The sequence below is a fragment of the Macrotis lagotis genome, chromosome X (genome assembly GCF_037893015.1).
Source record: "Macrotis lagotis isolate mMagLag1 chromosome X, bilby.v1.9.chrom.fasta, whole genome shotgun sequence".
NCBI lineage: Eukaryota > Metazoa > Chordata > Mammalia > Peramelemorphia > Peramelidae > Macrotis > Macrotis lagotis.
In genome coordinates, this window is record NC_133666.1 from 241,901,906 (window position 1) to 241,922,550 (window position 20,645).

Below are 20,645 nucleotides of genomic sequence, written 5' to 3' on the forward strand. Positions count from 1 at the left end.
GCCCTAGAATTATTGACTTTTGTTCTCTTCTCCATTTTTGTTTCGATTTTTCTTCTTTCCTCCTTTTCCATCCCTTAATACATTATCCATGACAGGAGGACTCAATAGTAAAAGCCCTATAAGTATTTCAATGGTAAAAGGTTCTCTAGAAGTTACTGTGACTCTTACCTCATTTAATGGGACCAGTGTTTCCTGAAGCAATTTCCTTCAGGCCCAGCTTCTCTGATGCAACTGCTTGGTTAAGAGGCAAGATTTCTCACACTTAGTGGGTACCTGAAACCACCTGAGTCACCATTTACCACCAGATATGTTTCCAGATAGAGAAGAGGGAGGCTGCATTCAGAAGTTAAGGACTGTTGTGTCCTTGTTGCATATCCTTACTGTGATAGGACAAAGCAAACTTACTCTTTTCTTAAATGCTCCTACTGAAAAAAGCATCTGCTTAACTGCATCTTAACATTGAACCTGGTACAGGATACAGGTAAAAGAATAATACCTCTGAAAATCCCTAATAACATATATTAACAAAACAGAAAAATTGCAGCTAGGACACTAATCCAGAATTCTACACAAAAGTGCAAAATAAAAAAGAGATATTGAAAACTATAAAAGAAATAGGGGTGGCTAGGTGGCGCAGTGGATAAAGCACCAGGCCCTGGAGTCAGGAATACCTGGGTTCAAATCTGGTCTCAGACACTTAATAATTACTTAGCTGTGTGGCCTTGGGCAAGCCACTTAACCCCGTTTGCCTTGCAGAAAGAAACCTAAAAGAAAAAAGAAATAGATAAACTTGGAAAACAAAAAAGACTACATAAATAATAAAATAATAAAACTAAGAGCTTATTCATTGAAAATAAGAAAATTGGGGTGGCTAGGTTGCACAGTGGATAGAGCACTGGCCTTGGATTCAGGAGTACCTGAGTTCAAATCTGGCCTCAAACACTTAATAATTACCTAGCCATGTGGCCTTGGGCAAGCTACTTAACCCCATTGCCTTGCAAAAAAACTTAAAAAAAAAAGAAAGAAAATTGATAAACCTCTAGCATCAATCAACAAAATAACAAATGAACTAGATGAAATTACAACAAAATCAGAACAAAAAATATTACTAGAATCTACCATACAAAAAAAAAGAGTAAAGAGAAATACTTTCAAAAATATAAAATGACTAAAATAGACCAAATGTACATTTTAAATAATCTCACCTCAGAAATGAAAATAACTAGTTACAAAGGAATTTAAAAAAAAATCTTATGGTCAAAACAAATATATCACAACCAACATGATTATCTCAGTAGTCATAAAAAGCCTTTGATAAAAATAATACTTATGTTTTAAAAAACTACAAATATATGCAAAACACTCTAATATCATAAAAATATATTAAAAATCAAAAACAAGCATTTTATATATTGTATAGAGGCATATTTGAAGTTTTTCAAATAAATAAAAGAGGGGCAACTAGTTGCCCAGTGGATAGAGCATGGCCCTGGAGTCAGGAGTACCTGAGTTCAAATGTGACCTCAGATACTTAATAATAGCCTAGCTGTATGAGACCTTGGGCAAGTCATTTAAACCCATTGTCTTGCAAAAAAACAAAAACAAACATTTAAAAAAGTAAAACAAGAATGCCTACTCTCCCCAATTATACTAGCAATAGTAATAAGACAAGAGTAATGAAAATAAAGTTATACAGATAGGCAAAATGGAAATAAAAGAAAAAATGATGATTTATTTAGAAACTCTTAGGGGGAGATAGTCAAGATGGTGGAGTTCCAAGAAATACTCCTGCTTAGCTTCCTCACCAAAACTCTTCCACAAAGACCTAGAAAAAAATACCACATCAAATTCTAATTAGCAATTCCGTGAAAAGGAACAGTGAATTAGCAAGCTCCAAAGAGAGGTTTGAAGGTAGTTGGTCTCTTTGGGAGTCTACCATATACGGAGCATTCCAGTGCCCGGGAAAAGAGAAAACTGAGAATAGGCACTAGAAGTATTAGGGAAGGATGAGATCCCAGGGGTCCCTAAATGAATGCCCAGTGCAGAAATAGGTGCTGACTGGCAATTCTATTGCCTCTGATCCGGTTCAAAGTCAAAGAGCCAGGACAGACTGAGGTGTTCTACATCTAAAAGTGACACTCATGGAATCTAGCTATTGAATGAGGAGTAACATCAGAAGCAAAGAGTAGCTATAAAACTTTGATTCTAGGAGAAGAGTAGGGAGTCAGTTCTTCTAGCCTCCAACCCTTCCTGGAAGTTTGCAGTGTAATCACTAGGATAGGAATCTCACATCAAATGAAATCCTCCAATTAAATTGCTCTGAATATGCAAAGTGGGTCAGTGGTTTAGACCATTCTTAGGAATAACTGTATCCAGTAGTAGCCCACTACAACTTCCAAGCAGAGACAAACTGATAAATCCAAAACTGGCTGAATTCAGACCAGGAGGGCATGAGCAGACTTTGTCCCAGATCAAATACTTTTTTGAAAGTTTTCAGGATTCCAAACCAAGTTGTGAAAACAGAAGGAAGCAAGGGGGGAAATTTAATCTTCAGAAGTACAAAAAACCCAGTTTCTAGTATAAAGTCAAAGTCTGAAGAATGGGGGGGGGGAATTTTCCCATTAAGAGCTATTAAAATGTCAGCGAATCAAAAGATATAAGCCTGTATATAAAGAAAAATGCAGCTAGGACACTAATCTAGAATTCCCACACAAAGCAAAGGCAGCAGCTAGGTGATGCAGAGCATAGAGCCCTGTTCCTGGAGGCAGGGAGTTCAAATCCAGCCCAAGACACTTATTACCTGTATGACCATGAGCAATTCATTTAACCTTGATTGCCTCCAAACACTGCCCCCCCCAAAAATAAACAAACAACAAAACCTAGGGAGAGGTTTTGTTTTGTTTTTTAAAGAGCTAAACATAATTTAAAAAAACCAAAGGAGAATGGAAAAGGAAAAAAAAGAGAAAAGAAATGAAAACTCTGTAAGAAAATATGAAAGATTAAGAGCTTGGAATAAGCAGTACAAAACTTTACTCAAGAAAATAAATTTCTGCGGTGACTAGGTGGCGTAATGGATAGAGCATCAGCCCTGGAGTCAGGAGTACTTGAGTTCAAATTTGACCTCAGACACAATAATTACCTAGCTGTGTGGCCTTGGGCAAGCCACTTAACCCCATTTGCCTGGCAAAAAAAAAAAAAAACCCTAAAAAAAATAAAATAAATTTCTGAAAATTATAATCAACCAAAATAGAATTTTTTAGAATTGGAAATTGAATGCATGTCCATCAATTGGGGAATGGCTGAACAAATTGTGGTATATGTACATTATGGAACACTATTGTTCTATTAGAAACCAGGAGGGATGGGAATTCAGAGAAGCCTGGAAGGATTTGTATGAATTGATGCTGGGCAAGATGAGCAGAACTGGAAGAACATTATACACCATAATAGCAACATGGGGTTAATGGACTTGCTCATTCCATCAGTGCAACAATCAGGGACAATTTGGGAATATCTGCAATGGAGAATACCATCTGTATCCAGAGAAAGAATTGTGGAGTTTGAACAAAGACCAAAGACTATTACCGTTAATATTTTTTTTGAAATAAGGGATATCTTTAATAATAGATTTTGTACATTGATCATATTAATGAGGTCTTTTTTTATTATGGATTCTCTGATGTCTCTTAAGAGAAGAATGTACAGTAAAAGTTTTACCACATTCCAGACACTCATAAGTTTGCTCTCCAGTGTGGCTTCTCTGATGTGAAGCAAGTTCGGAACTACATCTGACAGCCTTTCCACATTGACTATATTTATGTTTCTCTCCACTGTAGATTGTATGATGATGAGTAAGAAGGCAGTGCTGAGTGAAAAGCTTCCCACACTGATTACACACAGGAGGCTTCTCCCCAATGTGGATTCTCTGATGTTTAAGCAGAGTTGAGCTCTGTCTGAAAGCCTTTCCACATTGATTACATTCATGAGGTTTCTCTCCAGTATGGATTCTCTGATGTAGATGAAGATTGTAGTTTTTACTGAAAGCCTTGTCACACTGATTACATTGATAAGGTTTCTCCCCAGTGTGGATTCTCTGATGAACAATAAGGGAAGAGTGGACACCAAAAGATTTACCACAGTCATGATACTCGTATGGTTTCTCTCCAGTGTGGATCCTCTGATGTACAGTAAGGGAGTTGTATACAGTAAAAGATTTACCACATTCAGGACATTTATGTGGTTTCTCTCCACTGTGCATTCTCTGATGTACATTAAGGGTATAGTGGTCTCTAAAAGCTTTACCACATTCAGGGCACTCATGAGGTTTCCCTTCAGTTTGTATTCTTTTATCTTTAGCAACGCAGGAACTCTGGCTGAAGATGTTTGCATGTTGATTACAATTATAAGGTTACTCTACCCCATGAATTCTCTCATGTGTAGTAAGATCAGCCTTGTCTCCATTATATTGAGAGTAGTTCCTCCAGAAGGTCTTTGTCTGCCATGCACTCATTTCATCAAACCAGGTCTCTGGATGGGAGTTCCTCAGGTCTTCGTGCTCCAAGTAGGGGTCCAAATCTTCTCTGGGAATGGGAAATCCCAGGGAGAGCAAGTTCTGAGCATTCTCCAGCATGACGTCCCTGTACAGCTTTTTCTGATCATGGTCCAACAGACCCCACTTCTCTGGTGTGAAGTCCACAATCACATCCTTTAAAGTCACCTAGAATCCTGAACCTTCGAAGAAGAGGCAATAAAATGAGAGGTAGATTGAAGAATATAGGAGAGATTGTCTAGATCTGAAAGTTCTTTGATACACGCACAAGGGTCATTATTTTTCCCACCTGGGAAGACTTGGATGGCCCGAGGAAGAACGAGATGAGCAGCTCCGGGACAATCTGTCCTGGGACGATACTGCAGGGGTCAGAAGTGGGGGGAGCCCTCACTCCAGGCTTGTCCAGAAAGTGTGAAGAGGTTTCCCAAACCTTCAGTCAGCTGCTAGGGTGGGGCCGCTCCTTTGGGCTCCACGGCCTGGCGGCTGCGCTGGGAAGCAGGGCCGTCCTTCACCCGAGGGCCCCGGGGCGGCCGGGGCGGGTTCGGCGCCCTCCGAGGGCCCTGGGGGCAGGAGGGCCCCCATCAGCCCCACCCCCAGGCACAGAAGGAGGCGGGGCGGGGCCGAGGCCGGCCTGGCTAGTGCAGCCTGCGCTGAGGTGCCACACGGAGGCCCTCGGGGCCCAGGCTCCGGCCCGGGGACACTCACCACGCCGGAGGCCGAGGAGCCGGGCCACCGGCCCCAGCGGGGAGCGGATTATTACCCTTAATATTAAAAAAAACAAAACCTTCATCTTATTATGTAATTTTGCTATCTCTTATATTTAATTTTTTTCCTTAAGAATATAATTTGTCTCTCAACACATTCAATGTATAGCAATGTATATCAATGTATAGCATGGGAATAATGTAAAGACTATCAGACTGCTTTCTGTAGGTAGTGGGGGGAAAGAAGAGAGATTAGGGGAAAATTGTAAAATTCAAAAATAAATAAATAAAAATTATTTTTTAAAATCAAGACTAAAAAAGGATAAAATGCAAGATATAGTATAGTAAAAACAACAGAGCTAGAAAATTTATTGAGAGATAATTTAAGAATCATTGGACTATCTGAAAACCATGAACAACAACAGAAAAATAAACATCATTTTTTAAGAAATCATAAAAGAATACTGCCCAGATCTCTTAGTACCAGATGGCAAGGCGGAAAAAAAAAATCCACCTGCCACCTCCAAAAGGAAATTTCAAATGAAAATTCCCAGGAACTTCAAAGCTAAAATCCAAAGCTTACAGATTAAAGGGAAAAACCAAAACAAAACACTGCAAGCAGCCAGAAAGAAAGAATTGGACTACTAAGAAGCCACATTCAGGATATCATCTATAAATGAAAGAAATTTGCTGTAGTGAGAGAAAATTGAACACTTTATTCACGAATCCTGCAGAATATGGGTGCCTCACCTAGCAGGAGGCACAAGGTGGGGTAATTTCATCCAGTATTAGGAGGTCTTTAGCGATGCTTTCCCTTCCCACTTGAATTTTCATGGGCTCTCAGAATTTGAGTTACAGTCTAATAAATCCGCCCATCCCATGACATTTCCTCACCTCCCCCATCATATGATGCATGATATGCTGATGAACCCCAATTATCACAGGGGGTGTGTGGGAAAATATTCAATTACCTAATTATGCAAACTCAGTTGCATTAGGTCAAGATCTCTAGGTCACTCTTGACTGCTTAAGGACTAGTTTCTTCTAATCTGGGGTTTGTCATTTTTGGAATGGGATTAGGAGAACTCTCCCAGTTTTGTTATTGACTGGGGCAAATCCCCCTTTGTAATGGATTTCAAAAGTACCCCCTCCACCCTGTGAAGACGAACAATGCCCTACATTCCTCACTAGGAACACAACAATTTAGCAGTCCCTACTATAAAAGAGAATTTAGAATATAATATACCAAAAGGTAAGATACAAACTACTGAAGAAAGGAGGAAATAGGCTTCAGGAAAGGGGGCTTAAAGATAAATCTATGGGGTTTGTTTGTTTTTTTTTGTGAAGAATTTACCAATGCTGACTCAGGGAATTAAGAAAGATTTAGATTTTAATTCACAGGTTACTCAGTTTACAAATTACTACAAAAGGTTCCCCAGGTAAGGTCCTTTGGAGAAGCAGCAAGATAATGAGTTTCAATAGAAGCATGAGGAGAGTGGGCGAGTTTGGGGTGTCCTGCACCCCAGAGTGGGCTAGCTTCACAGTACACAGTACAATAAGCAGCATAAGGAGTAAACAAGTAGAAGAGAAGGACAAAAAGGGTAGAAGACCTCTACCCAGAGCAGACTACCACCCTCCAAAGGAAAGGGAGAGCTCCACTGAGGACTAAATAAAACTTTTTTTTTTTAGGTTTTTGCAAGGCAAATGAGGTTAAGTGGCTTGTCCAAGGCCACACAGCTAGGTGATTATTAAGTATCTGAGACCAGATTTGAATTCAGTTACTACTGCCTCCAGGGCCTGAGCTCTATCCACTGCACCATCTAGCTGCCCCTTAAATAAAAATTTTAAAGAGAACACATGTTGGAGGGAGATTTGTTGATGAGGGGCAGTACCTCAAAGAGCAGAGATGAGGTAATTAGGGATTTGCAGATATAGGGTAGTAGCTCAAAAATTTAATCCCTTCAATTTAAGGCAAGATTCCATTGTTTTATTGATTAGGGCCTGTACTTTACTAAAAGTTCATTGACCTCATCTCATAGTCTGAGGGTAGAGTTACTGGCACCCTGGCCAGACAGGGACAAGGAACTTTACTAAAAGTTCATTGACCTCTTTTGCAGTTTAGACAATGGGATTGGGAGGGTGGAGGTGGAGTGGGAAGTTAGTAAAGAGGGTACAGATTAATAACTATAAACATTTCTCGGCCAATATTTCCCCCTGAACCCAAGAATAATTGAACCCAGAAAAAACTGTAAAATACTCCAGTAAAAAAAGTTAAACAAGAATATTTTATTAATGCATAAAAAATTATTTGTACAAAATGAGAATAAATAAATAAATATTAAATTATAAAAATAGAAGAATTTCTAACTATTCCTGATGAAAAGTTAAGAGTTATATAGAAACTTTGAAACAGAGAAATGCAGGAGTCAAGAGGCATTAAAAAAGGCAGACATGCCATGAAAGATTTAACTACTCTGATCAAGACAATGATCCAAGACAGTTCCAAAGGACCCATATTGGGAAAATGCTATTTACTTCCAGAAAGAAAACTGTTCATCAGTTCATCTGAATGTGGACTGAAGCATTCGGGTTTTTTTTTAATTTTTAATTTTTGGCGGCAAGGGGGGGCGCAGAGGATAGAGCACCGGCACTGGAGTCAGGAGTACCTGAGTTCAAATCCGACCTCAGACACTTAATAATTACCTAGCTGTGTGGCCTTGGGCAAGCCACTTTAACCCATTGCCTTGCAAAAAATTATTTTCACATTATTATAATAGTCTTACTGTAAATGTAAACACAATACTCCACAAAAATAGAGAAACCTCAAAGAAAAATAAGTAAGAGGGGAAAAAAGTGTACTTCAGTCTGTGTTCAGATATCATCGGCTCTGTCTCTGGCATTCTTCTTTTTTTTTTTGCAAGGCAATGGGGTTAAGTGGCTTGCCCAAGACCACACAGCTAGGTAATTATTAAGTGTCTGAGGCCGGATTTGAACTCAGGTACTCCTGACTCCAAGGCCAGTGCTCTATCCGCTGTGCCACCTAGCCGCCCCCTGGATTGCATTCTTTATCACAAGTTCATCAAAGAATTGCTTCAATAGCTGTATTTTCCTCCATTCTATTCTTCCCCACCCCCATCTGTCATATTCCCTCTTCTTTCACTTTGTCCCTCCTCAAAAGTGTGTTATATCTGATTTCCCTTTCCCACAATCTTCCCTCTCCTCTATCACCTATAACACCCACTCCTCTCCCCCTGTTCCTCTTTCTTCCATCCCTTTACTCTCCCTTTATACTCTAGGGTAAGGTAGATTTTTCATACTCTATTGAGTATGTATGTTATTTCTTCTCCGAGCCACTTCCAATGATAATGAAGGTTCATTCATTCCTCCTCACCTCTCCTCCTTCCACTCCATTGCAAAAGCTTTTTCTTGCCTCTTTGATATAAAATATTTTAGCCCATTCTACCTCTCCTCTCCCTTTCCCCAGTACATTCTTTTCTCACTGTTGACTCCATTTTTTTATGATACCTTTATATTCACCTCCTTCCTGTGCCTTGTTTATATATGCTCCTTCTAACTTCTCTAATAAATGAGAAAGTTCATATGAGTTATCAGTATTATCTTTCTAGACAGGAATACAAACAGTTCCACATCATTAAATCCCTCATAATTTGCCCTTCCCTTCCATTCTATGCTTCACCTGAGTCCTGTACTTGAAGATCAGATTTTCTATTCAGCTTCTTTTCCCTGAAAGAGCACATTTAGTGTTGCTGGGTGGTTGATTCTTGGTTGTATTACAAGCACTTTTACTTTCTGTAATATCATATACTCTTTTTTAAAAATTTTTTTTTTATTTATTTAAGGCAATGGGGTTAAGTGATTTGCCCAAGGTCACACAGCTAGGCAATTATTAAGTGTCTGAGTCTGGATTTGAACCCAGGTCCTCCTGACTGCAGGGATGATGCTCTATCCACTGTACCACTTAGCCACCCCCAGGAATATCATATACACTTAATGTAGATGCTGCTAAATCCTGTATAATCCTGATTGTCGCTCATTGATATTTGAACTGTTTCTTTCTGGCTGCTTGTATTTTCTCTTTGACTTGGGAGTTCTGAGATTTGTCTATAATATTCCTGGGAGTTTTTATTTTGGGATCACTTTCAGGAGGTGATTGGTGAATTCCCTCAATTTCTATTTTACCTTCTGCTTCTAGGACATCAGGGCAATTTTCCTGGAGAATTTCTAGGCTCTTTACTTGATCAGGACTTTCAGGTAATCCAATAATTTTAAAATTATCTCTTCTGGATCTGTTTTCCAGGTCAGTTGTTTTTCTGAGATATTTCATATTTTCTTCTGGTTTTTCAGTTTTTTGGTTTTGTCTTATTGTTTCTGGATTTCTCACAAAGTCATCAGCTTCCCTTAGCTTCCTTTTACATTTAAAGGAGCTATTTTCTTCAAAGAGCTTTTTAATCTCTTTTTCCACTGGCCAATTCTGCTTTTTAAGGAATTCTTCTCCTCATCGACTGTTTAGACTGCTTTTGCCATATGACCTAAATTGGTTTTTAAGTTGCTGTTTTCTTCATTGTTCTTTAGTACCTTCTTCATCAAGCTGCTGACTTGATTTTCATGATTTTCCTGCATTGTTCTCATTTCTTTTCCCAATTTTTCTTCTACCTCCTTTTCTGGATTTTCAAAATCTTTTTTGAGCTCTTCCATAGCCTATGACCAATTCATATTTTTCTTGGAGGCTTTGGATACAGAAGCTTTGACATTGTCATCTTCTGAGTGTGTATTTTGATTATTCATGAGATCAAAATAAGTACCTATAGTTGGATTTTTTTCTTCAGTTGTTTGCTCATTTCCTTAGCCTATGACCTGATTTTAATGCATTTTCCCAAGCTTTTGAGGGATTTTAGGACCCCCCCCCCCCCCCCCAGGGACCTTAATTCCTTCAAAGTCTTATGAGAGGCTCTGAATGCTCTGCTGGTCTGTGCTCTGCTCTGTGGATGGTCACAAACACTTCCCTCTTCTCTGGATCTGTGAGGAGGGTCCCTGCTCCACTATGGCAATATGGGGGCCCCAGTCTATGACCTGGATCTGAGTATGGGCAAAGCAACAGCATCCTACCTCAGGGGTAGCAGAGAGATCTCTATGATCTCTTCTGACCCCTCTATTGACCATGGACTGAGCACTCTGGAAGCAGCTGTTGGGTGGCTCCGCAGGTTCCTGGGGAAGGGCTGTGTGAAGGACTAGTTGGCATAGTGTGGCAAAGTTTTCTCACTGACCTTCCAAGTTGTCCTTGGAAATTCCTGGACTGAAATGTCTGGAAAACACCCTGCTGCCCCCAGAGACCTATTAGCCCTGCAGGCTGTTCCTGGAAGGCTGGAAGTGGTTTGCTCCTTCATGGTGGGGCCCAGTTTGCATTGTGGCCCTTTCCAGCTCTGATGGAATAGACCCTTTCTGAGAATCTTCCAAGTTGTCTTACACCAGAAAATTGTTTCACTTAGTCTTTCTGTGGTTCCGCCACTCTAGAATTTGGTTAGAGTCAGAATTTAAGGCATTTGGAGTGGTCTGGGGAAAAGCTTCTAGGAATTCCTGCCTCTATTCTGTCATTTTAGCTCCTGAAGTATATTTTTTTAGTTTTTTTTTTTGCAAGCCAATGGGGTTAAATGGCTTGCCCAAGGCCACACGGCTAGGTAATTATTATGTGTCTGAGGCCAGATTTGAACTCAGGTCCTCCTGACTCCAGGGCCGGTGCTCTATCCACTGTGCCACCTAGCCACCCCTGAAGTATACTTTTAAACTTTATTTTTCTTGTTTTATTTTTTGTATTTTCTTTTGCAAATGGCTAATATATGGTTTGTAAGACTTCATATATATATGATTATCAAATCACATAATTTCTCTAGGAGGAAAGAGGGACTTGGAAGGGGAGGAGACAAAATGGAACTCAAAATATAAAAAAGAATGTCAAAGTATATTTTACATGTTATTGGGAAATATTTAGTGAAATAAAAATAAATTTTAAAAACTTTAAAGGTGAACATGGGGGCGGCTAGGTGGCACAGTGGATAGAACACCGGCCTTGGAGTCAGGAGTACCTGGGTTCAAATCTGGTCTCAGACACTTACTAATTACCTAGCCCTGTGGCCTTGGGCAAGCCACTTAACCCCATTGCCTTGCAAAAACTAAAAAAAAAAAAAAAAAAAAAAAAAAGGTGAACATGAATGAGTAATCATAATGGATTAAAGGTTAAACTGATTATTATAAATGGGGAGATGATGCATACACATAATTTTTACTTTATGTAAATTCACATTGTACAGATTCTACTTCACCTAAAGAATTTGGAAGAAACCTGCATACCAAAAAAAATCACCACCAATAACACCTATGCTAACTTTATTATACAATATTGTATTCTTTCTTCATTCCTATCCTTCAGCTTGGTGTTTGAAGCCTCCCAAATCTCCAACAACAAAAAAATTAAACTAAACTAAAAAACCTGAAAAACAATCTCACAAAGCAAAGCAGGCTCCAAACCTTTGCCCTGCTCAGCTTTACAGGCCTATCAACCCACTTGTCTATCTTTGTCCCTCTGCTTTTCAGACTCTTAGTCTAATTTGATTTCCTCTAAACTCCAATTGATAATAAAGTTCTGAGGGGTTACACGTTTCATGTCCCTGATGAGGTCAATGAACTTCAGTGAAATACTTTGTTCCCTGGCATGGATTGGGCAAAAACCCTGCTCTGAAAGGCTTAAACCTTTGAGGTACTGTACATATACCCATCCTATTGTCTACTTTACAGATACCACTTAAAGACACTAAGTGACCCCTCAGTACATTCAGTATATGTGACTTGTGTGTCTGTGTTACTCTGGTGCTTTGTCTCAATTCCTTTTCCTGGGCACTGGAAATGCTCTTTGTTCTTAGCGTCATTACTCTCACCATGATGTATTCCCAGCCAGTCTCTAATTGGTGCCCAATGAAACTAAGTTCCCAATTTCCAAACAAAGCATTATATTCATTATGAAACTTTTTTTTGGGGGGGGTTGATGATCAATCTTTTTTTATTAAAGATTTTATTTGAGTTTTACAATTTTTCCCCCCAATCTTGCTTCCCCCCCCCCCCCGCCACGGAAAGCAATCTGTCAGTCTTTACTTTGTTTCCATGTTGTACATTGATCCAAATTGAGTGTGATGAGAGAAATCATATCCTTAAGGAAGAAACAAAAAGTCTTAGAGATAACAAGATCAGACAATAAGATCTGTTGTTTTTTTTTTTATAAATTAAAGGGAATAGTCCTTGAACTTTGTTCAAACTCCATGGCTCTTTATCTGGACAGATGGTATTCTCCATTGCAGACAGCCCAAAATTGTTCCTGATTGTTGCACTGATGGAACGAGCAAGTCCATTAAGGTTGATCATCACCCTCATGTTGCTGTTAGGGTATACAGTGTTTTTCTGGTTCTGCTCATCTCACTCAGCATCAGTTCATGCAAATCCCTCTAGGCTTCCCTGAATTCCCATCCCTCCTGGTTTCTAATAGAACAATAGTGTTCCATCATATACATATACCACAGTTTGCTAAGCCATTCCCCAATTGAAGGACATTTACTTGATTTCCAATTTTTTGCTGCCACAAACAGGGCTGCTATGAATATTTTTGTACAAGTGATGTTTTTACCCTTTTTCATCATCTCTTCAGGGTATAGACCCAATAGTGGTATTGCTGGATCAAAGGGAATGCATATTTTTGTTGCCCTTTGGGCATAGTTCCAAATTTCTCTCCAGAAAGATTGAATGAATTCACAGCTCCACCAACAGTGCAATAGTGTCCTAGATTTCTCACAACCCTTACAACAATGATCATTATCCTTTCTGGTCATATTGGCCAGTCTGCGAGATGTGCGGTGGTACCTCAGAGATGCTTTTCATTATGAAACTTTTGCAGGACTACTGAACAGATATTTTATATTCTCCCTGGACCTGCACTGAACAACTCTGCATTAACCACTGAGGGTTGGCAAAATTAGAATTTTCTTTTGAGCCCAGGATTAACTAGTTCTCTAGCTACAGGATCTTACCATTGGTGGAATTTTTTTTTTTCAAAATCCAGCTCTTAAGGCAACTTTCTTCATTTGTATAGCAGATGCTTGCTTCATTCTGGAACTCAGAAACTATTTATACTCACAAAGTAAAACTCAAGACTAAAAACTTCTGGTTCTCAGGACATCAAGTTAATGACAGTGCTGATAAAAAGAAAGAGCAGCAGATGAAGAGCACCAAAAAAAGGGCATTTAAGGACTCCAGTTTCAGGCCTGCTTGTATAAGCATAACTCCAGTGTCACCTGCTGCTGCTGGAAGATGTTGGAAGCAAAGGGGGAAGAAATCTCTCGACTTTTTTTCTGGAAAACTTGAAACTAGCCAAAAGAGGTGGAACCAGTTCTATAGATGATTGTTATATGCCACAGAGGGGCCTCCAACAAGTCTCTTCTTCCCCACCCTGCCTCACCTCCCCAGTCACCAATCATCTTTGGTGAGGCCCTCATTCACTCTGTGCCATCACATCAAGATCTTTTGATCATTCCTGCTATACAATGACAAAATAAATAAAAATTTTGGAAAGTTATGAGTATTCTGTAAACTATTTGAAGGGGTCCTGTCTTTGTTTTCATTGGCAAAGGAAACTCCCTGTCTGGAAAAATGTTCTCCATTAATGCAATTTGTGATTGATGCAATAGAGTTTCAGGTCTGGAGTCAGGAAGACCCAAGTTCAAATCCAGCTCTCAGACACTTATTAGTTGTATAGCCCAAAGTTACTGTCTCCCTTAGTTTCCTAAACAGTAAAATGGTGATTGTAATAGCAACTATTTCATAGTATTAAATGAGATAACATCCGCCAAAAGCCAAGGATGGTGCTTGACTTGTTCCTTTCTCCTTCTGTAACTTAATATCTTGGGAGAGTTGCAAGGGGAATTGAGAGGTGAAGAGATTTGCCCAAGGTTATACAATATGTGTCGGAGCTAAGATATAACCCCAGGTAGTCTTGATTTAAAAGTGGTGCTAGATTAGAGTGCAAACAGTTTAGTAACTTTGGGGATTCCAAATTGCCTTCCAGAATTGTTCAACTAACAATATAATATTGTGTCTATTTTAACAAAGCTCCTCCAACATGTCCTTTTCTTACTTTGTTATCTTTACCAATCTAATGGATGGGAAATGATGCCTCCAATTTACTTTATATTTCTTTGATTATAAATTGTCTGGAGCATTTTTATATAGCCATTGATAGCTTCCCTTAGAATTAATTGTTTGTTTGTGTCCTTTGACTACCAAATGATACTTTTACAAAGGATGCTTAATTTGCTGTAAATGTTGTTTTTCTGTTTACTGCTTTCCTTCTAATCTGAGTTACATTGATTTTGTTTGTACAAAATTTTAAATTTTATATAATAAAAATTGTATATTTTGTCTTTTGTGGTCATCTTCTTTCTATAGATCTAAAAGGAATTTCCTTACTTGTCCTCTAATTCATTAATGATGTGACCTTTTATGGCTGTCATGTATCAATTTTTAGTTAATTTTGCTGTATTACGGATTACAACTCTAAATCTAATTTTTACCACCTTGCTTTCCAGTTTTCCTATTTTGTCGAATAACTAAGTCCTTACTATAGCAGCTGTGTTTGGGGGTTTATCTAACATCAGGCTACTTGGCTGATATATTTCTATATTTTGTGTGTCTAATCTGTTTACCTCTATACCCACTGGGACCTGAGGGATCCCTCTGATTTGAGGGCAAAGGGAAGAGTTCCTCCCAGAACCTCTTTTTAAAGAGAGAATGTATAACAGCCATCTCTTCATTTCCCACCCAGCTACATGCCTCTAAATTTCTGTCTTGTTCATCATCCTCTCTTTTCAGTTTCCTTCTGTGTATTGTCTTCATCATTAGATTGTAAACTCCTTGAGGGCAATGACTATCACAGTATCTGGCATAGAGCAGCAATTTAATAAATGTTTATTGGCAGATGGTTCCTTTTCTAATTTTTAACCAGTATCGAATTATATTGACTGCTTTGTAATGTAGTTTGAGAACTGGAACTCTAGGGCCTCCTTCATTCTCATTTTTCAATGATTCTCTTCTCAATTTTTTTCCTGGTCAACTGTTTTTGATATAATTAACTTTTTCTTCTATTTTTTCAGTCTTTTGATTTTCATGTTGTTTTATAGAATAATTAAATTCTATACAGTTTGTTTAATTTTCAAGGAATCTGTTATCTGGATGAGGTTTTGTACCTCTTTCATAAACTTAATTCTTCTCTCAATCTTTCTTCTATTGTTCACAGTTGTTTTCCCAACTTTTCCCTCTAGAATTCTCATCTCATTTATAATAGCATTAAAAAAAACCTTTTTCTTGATTCTTGCTTATTTTTTCCAAGGAATTCTAGTTTACCTTGTGGCAATTTGCATTTTTCTTTGCTTTTAGCTATTTTGAATTTATTTTCTTCTGGGTTTGTATCTTGGGCATCCTTGGCATGATGATTATGTTTTAATTACGAGAGTCTTTTTTTCTTTTATTCAGTCTTCTAGTCTTAATTTACAAATTGAGGTTTTTGAATTAGGGTCAGGCTTTTCTAGAGAAAGTATCAGTATCTTAATTGGTCACCTTTTATATTCTCTGGAGTCCTATTGATGGTTTCTCTGGATATCAAATGCTGTGTTCTTCAAGAGGTACTTCAGTTTGGGGATGTGCCAACTTTCAGTATATTCTAAGAAGTCTTATCTAGAACAAAGTTGGACTGCTGCCTTCTTGGTCTGTTTTGCCAGCTTTCAGTCCACATCTGAGCTCCCTGCCCTGGTCCCCATAGAGATTAATGCCTCCTAATGGGCTGAGGACTGAATCCTAGATCTCATTCAATAGTGTCAATTGCTGCATACTTCTGTTTTTGCTCCTTGTCCAATATATTGTTTCAAGCCTGGTCTAAGTTGGATCTGCCAGGTGATTATTACCCTTTGCCCTGAAACAAAGACACAAATTAGCTCCACTTTTAGCTGCAAATTCCCACCTAAATCTGGATCTTCCTATTTAGGCTGAATCTGTTACACAATTTAACAATCAAAACTCCACAGCTTCAAATGGGGGCTCTTTTTGCTCCCTCTAAGAAATATAGGGTCAGGCTCAGTCCCTTTCAGAGCTATGATCATTCCTTGTACTGGAAAATAGTCCCAGATTGGCTTACATCTTGCTACAAGTCCCCTCCTAAATCTACAACTAGATCTGCATCTCAACTCTGAGGCCAAAAAGACTAGCTGGCTCCCATTGTTGTTGGATTTTCTGATCAATATTTGGTCTGGTGTTCTTCTTAGATCTTTATTGAAAAATTGTGGGGAAGTGTGTACTGATTTCTCCAACTCCATCTTGGTTGACTCTTTGCATGTGGTATTATCCTAGCAGAATATGTTACTCCTTTTATTTTTGGAGAATAAGTGCCATATTTGAATTCAGGTCTGACTCCAGACAGAACTGGTACCCTGTGCATGTGCCCCAGAATGTAAACTTTTTGATGGCATTTATATCCCCCAAGACCTAACATAGCCTAGCATATAACATAGCATATAAGTTTTTAAAAAACTTTTAAATTTAATGAAAAAAGATAAGTGAGTATTCTTTCATGAAAAGTAGTACTATTAAGTTAAAGACAGGAAGACTTCGGTTCACACCCTGCATTTGTCACATACTAGGTGTGTAAGCATGAGAAGTCATTTACCTTCTGAATGACCTCAGCGACTTTCTAAAATAATAAGTTATAGATAGGGAGTGTTTCCACCCAGGGAATTCATTACTAAATGAAATCAAAGGTTTAGAGAAAAAAAAGAAATCTTTTCATGCAAGTTTGCTTAGAAACAAAAGCAATGTTCTACATCAGAAAGTTTGTTGTTTTAGGAATGTTACCAAAGTAAGGAGGGGAGGGCCCTAACCAGTCTGAATGGCCTATAACATATGCATACATGTGTATAGATAAACTGATTTTTATATAAATGTGGAACTTGGTGGAAGAGCAGAGAGAGAGGTGATAGAAATTTATACTGATTAAAATGGAGTACTGTTTGAAAGGAAAGGACAAGAATAGTAGGAGTAAGAGATGAAAGAGGTAAAAAGGAAGTCTAATTAGTAGTTTCAAACTAATTTGGAGAACTTTGAAGAAAGATATAGTCAAAATAATATTGAGTAAACTAACAATGCTGACATTTAAGAGTAAAGGAAGCAACATCAGAGAAAAGAAGTTAATGTTTTAATTACAAAAGAAAGTTGGCAGGCAGAATGATACAGGATTCTGGATAGATATAAGCATGCCAAGATGAAGGCTATGACAGAGAATAAAAAGAAGGAATAGAGAAAGATAAAGATAAAAATGAGATATTAAAGAGGAAGTAGAAGGGTTTGGTAACTTTTTTGGGAGGAAGTTATGGTTGATAGTTTTGAATAAAGGAAGGAAATTGTCTTTGCTGATCTATGGGAAATAGGAAGAAAAATATAACAAACAATTTCTGGATTTAGTTGAAAACAAGAACTTGGCTGAGTTACTTTGTATTTGAAAGTATGCAGTAAGAAGTATTATAGTGATATTTCAGGGAAAGGAACTATAAAAGGTTGTTTTGTGATCATTTGCTCAGAGTACTACTTTTTTGTGCAATTAATAGGGACATATATATCTTGCTTTAGCCAAAGTGAATGGACAACGGATAATCTATCCATATCCCTAGCACTACTGTGTGGTCTTACTTGGTCCTCCTAGACAATAAAGATCCTCATGCTCTTCACCTCCATCTTTTAGACCATGAATAGCACTTGGTCTGCGATTCTTACACATTTAGCTTTTAGTATTATATAGTTGTTTTTTTTTTGGTGTGTCATATTCCCTTCAAAGTGAGTAACCTTCATGAGGAGAGCAATAATTTCTTTAATCTATTTCTTCTTCCTAATTTCCCCTTTTTCTGATGAAGGCCTCACCATCTTTCATCTTCCTAGCCATATAAGCTCAGTCAGTCTTCATTCTTCTTACAACTATTCTGTTCTCTTTTCCTTTAAGACATCATCCTAATTGAGGTACTTATCTCCTCCTTCCCAGACCATTGCAGTAGCCTCCTAATTAGCCTTTCTGCCTTCTGTCTTTCCCTTCCCCAATCTATCCATATAGCTGCCAAGTGATATTCCTAAAGCAATACTTACCAGCTGTGTGAGTCACTTGGCTAAGACGCTTAACCCTGTTTGGCATTTAGGGCCATATTTAATGGTCCTGATTCCTATCTGGCCACTGGACTCAGATGCCTCTTGAGGAAAAAGTGAGGCTGTTGACTCTGATGTCATAGTCTTCTTTGAGAATGAAGGATGAACATTATCATCATCATCATCATCATCATCAAAAGTTCACTCCCTCCTCAGTTGAGTTGCTCTTCTTTCTTTGGGAGATCAGCCTGCTCTGGTAGACTGTGCTCTCATGCTGCTATCCCTTTCTTTACTACTTATCCCCTGATGGTTCCTCTTCCTTTGGTATTGCTCTCTCTAACCCTAAAATTTCTTCTGGGTCAAACTGTAGTCTTTTACATGGAATTCTTTCATGTTCTGCCTGCATCTTTAGCCAGCTACATTTTTTTTCCCCTGACATTCAAAGTCCTTCACAATCTAACTCTAACCTACCTTTTCATATGTATTATATATTAGTCTGGATAATGTCTGATTTCTAGCTCAAATCAAACTTGTTCTTCATATATTAAAATCACTTGTATTCCTGTTTTTGCATAGATTGAACCCCTCTTCTGAAATGAACTCCCTTCTCACTTCCTCACTTCTCAAATCTCCTAGATTCCCTCAAAGCTCTGCCTAAGTACTGCCTCCTATTCAAAGCTTGATTCCCTTTCCAGCAGAGATCTGATTCCAAATTATTGCTTTGTGTCTACTGTGTACTACAAAACTTTGTATTGGAGAGGTAGTGTGAATGGAAGACTGCTCTCAGAACTAGGAAGACCTAGGTATAATTCCTGTTTCTGACATACGGCTATGTGATCCTGGAAAAGTTATTTAACCTCTCAGTACCCTAGGCAAGGTTATGATTTTTAGAGGTGACAACTTGCATTGGAAGAGGGAGCTTCTTCACCTATGAGTTCCCTATGTCTTTTTTAAATTTAAAAAAATTTTTTTTTTTTTAGATTTTTCAAGGCAATGGGGTTAAGTGGCTTGCCCAAGGCCACACGGCTAGGTAATTATTAAGTGTCTGAGGTCCGATTTGAACCCAGGTACTCCTGACTCCAAGGCCTGTGCAATGAGTTCCCTATATCAACGAAACCATAGATCCTGTCCCTATTCCTATATTTTGTAATTACTTTGATGTGTGTGTGTGTGTGTGTGTGTGACACACACACACACACACACACGTTGCTTTTCCAGATAAACCCCCTTGAACATAGTTTTCTTTTTGTCTTCCTATTCCCGCTACCAGGAAACCAAGCTCCTCCTGTGCTTAGTATAATACTCTGCATATACCAAAGTGTTCTGGACATGGCTGTTTAATGAATGTTTAGTTTTTTTAAGCTTTTTTTTTTTTGCAGGCAATGGGGTTAAATGGCTTGCCCAAAGCCACACAGCTTGGTAATTATTAAGTGTCTGAGGCTGGATTTGAACACAGGTACTCTTGACTCCAGGGCCAGTGCTTTATCTGCTACGCCAGCTGGCCACCCCTTAATGAATGTTTAGTAAAGCAAAACAGTTAATAAAGAATACAGTAATCTGTTATTTTAAGTATTTTAGCATCTCTGATAACATTTTAGCCATGCCAGGCAAGTTGACTTTGTTTACTCTGGCTGTGGTAGAGAAAGGCATTTATCATTAGCTAAATGACCAAATACATTATTCTTTGTTGGACAGCTCTGCTTTTTGATTCTCTGATCTTAGTACTACAGTATTCTAAAATAGGCCTGCAAAAATTCACAACATTTGGGTTGCTTAATCATTTAAGGGTTCTTCCTTTTGTACTGTATTTAGTCCTCCCCAGGTTAAGTCTTTACCATACCATTTTCAAATTGTTCTTTATTCCCTTTCTGATAGCCCTATCACACTATACGTATCAATAGTTTGGTGTGTAAAGGTTTATTCCCTAGGGATAGAATAAGAAAGTTATAATACTCTCCAAGGAGTTCAACAGAAAGTTATACTCTGTGCCATAGGAACTTGATGAATATCTCTAAAGAAAAAAAGGACTTAATCTGTTTTAGTAATTCATTCAACATAATTCATACCCATTGGTAATTACTGGGAAGCACACTCGAAGGGGCTCATAAGCTATACATTAGAAAACCATTCCTAAGCCTTCAGGGTTACCTCTAGAATGA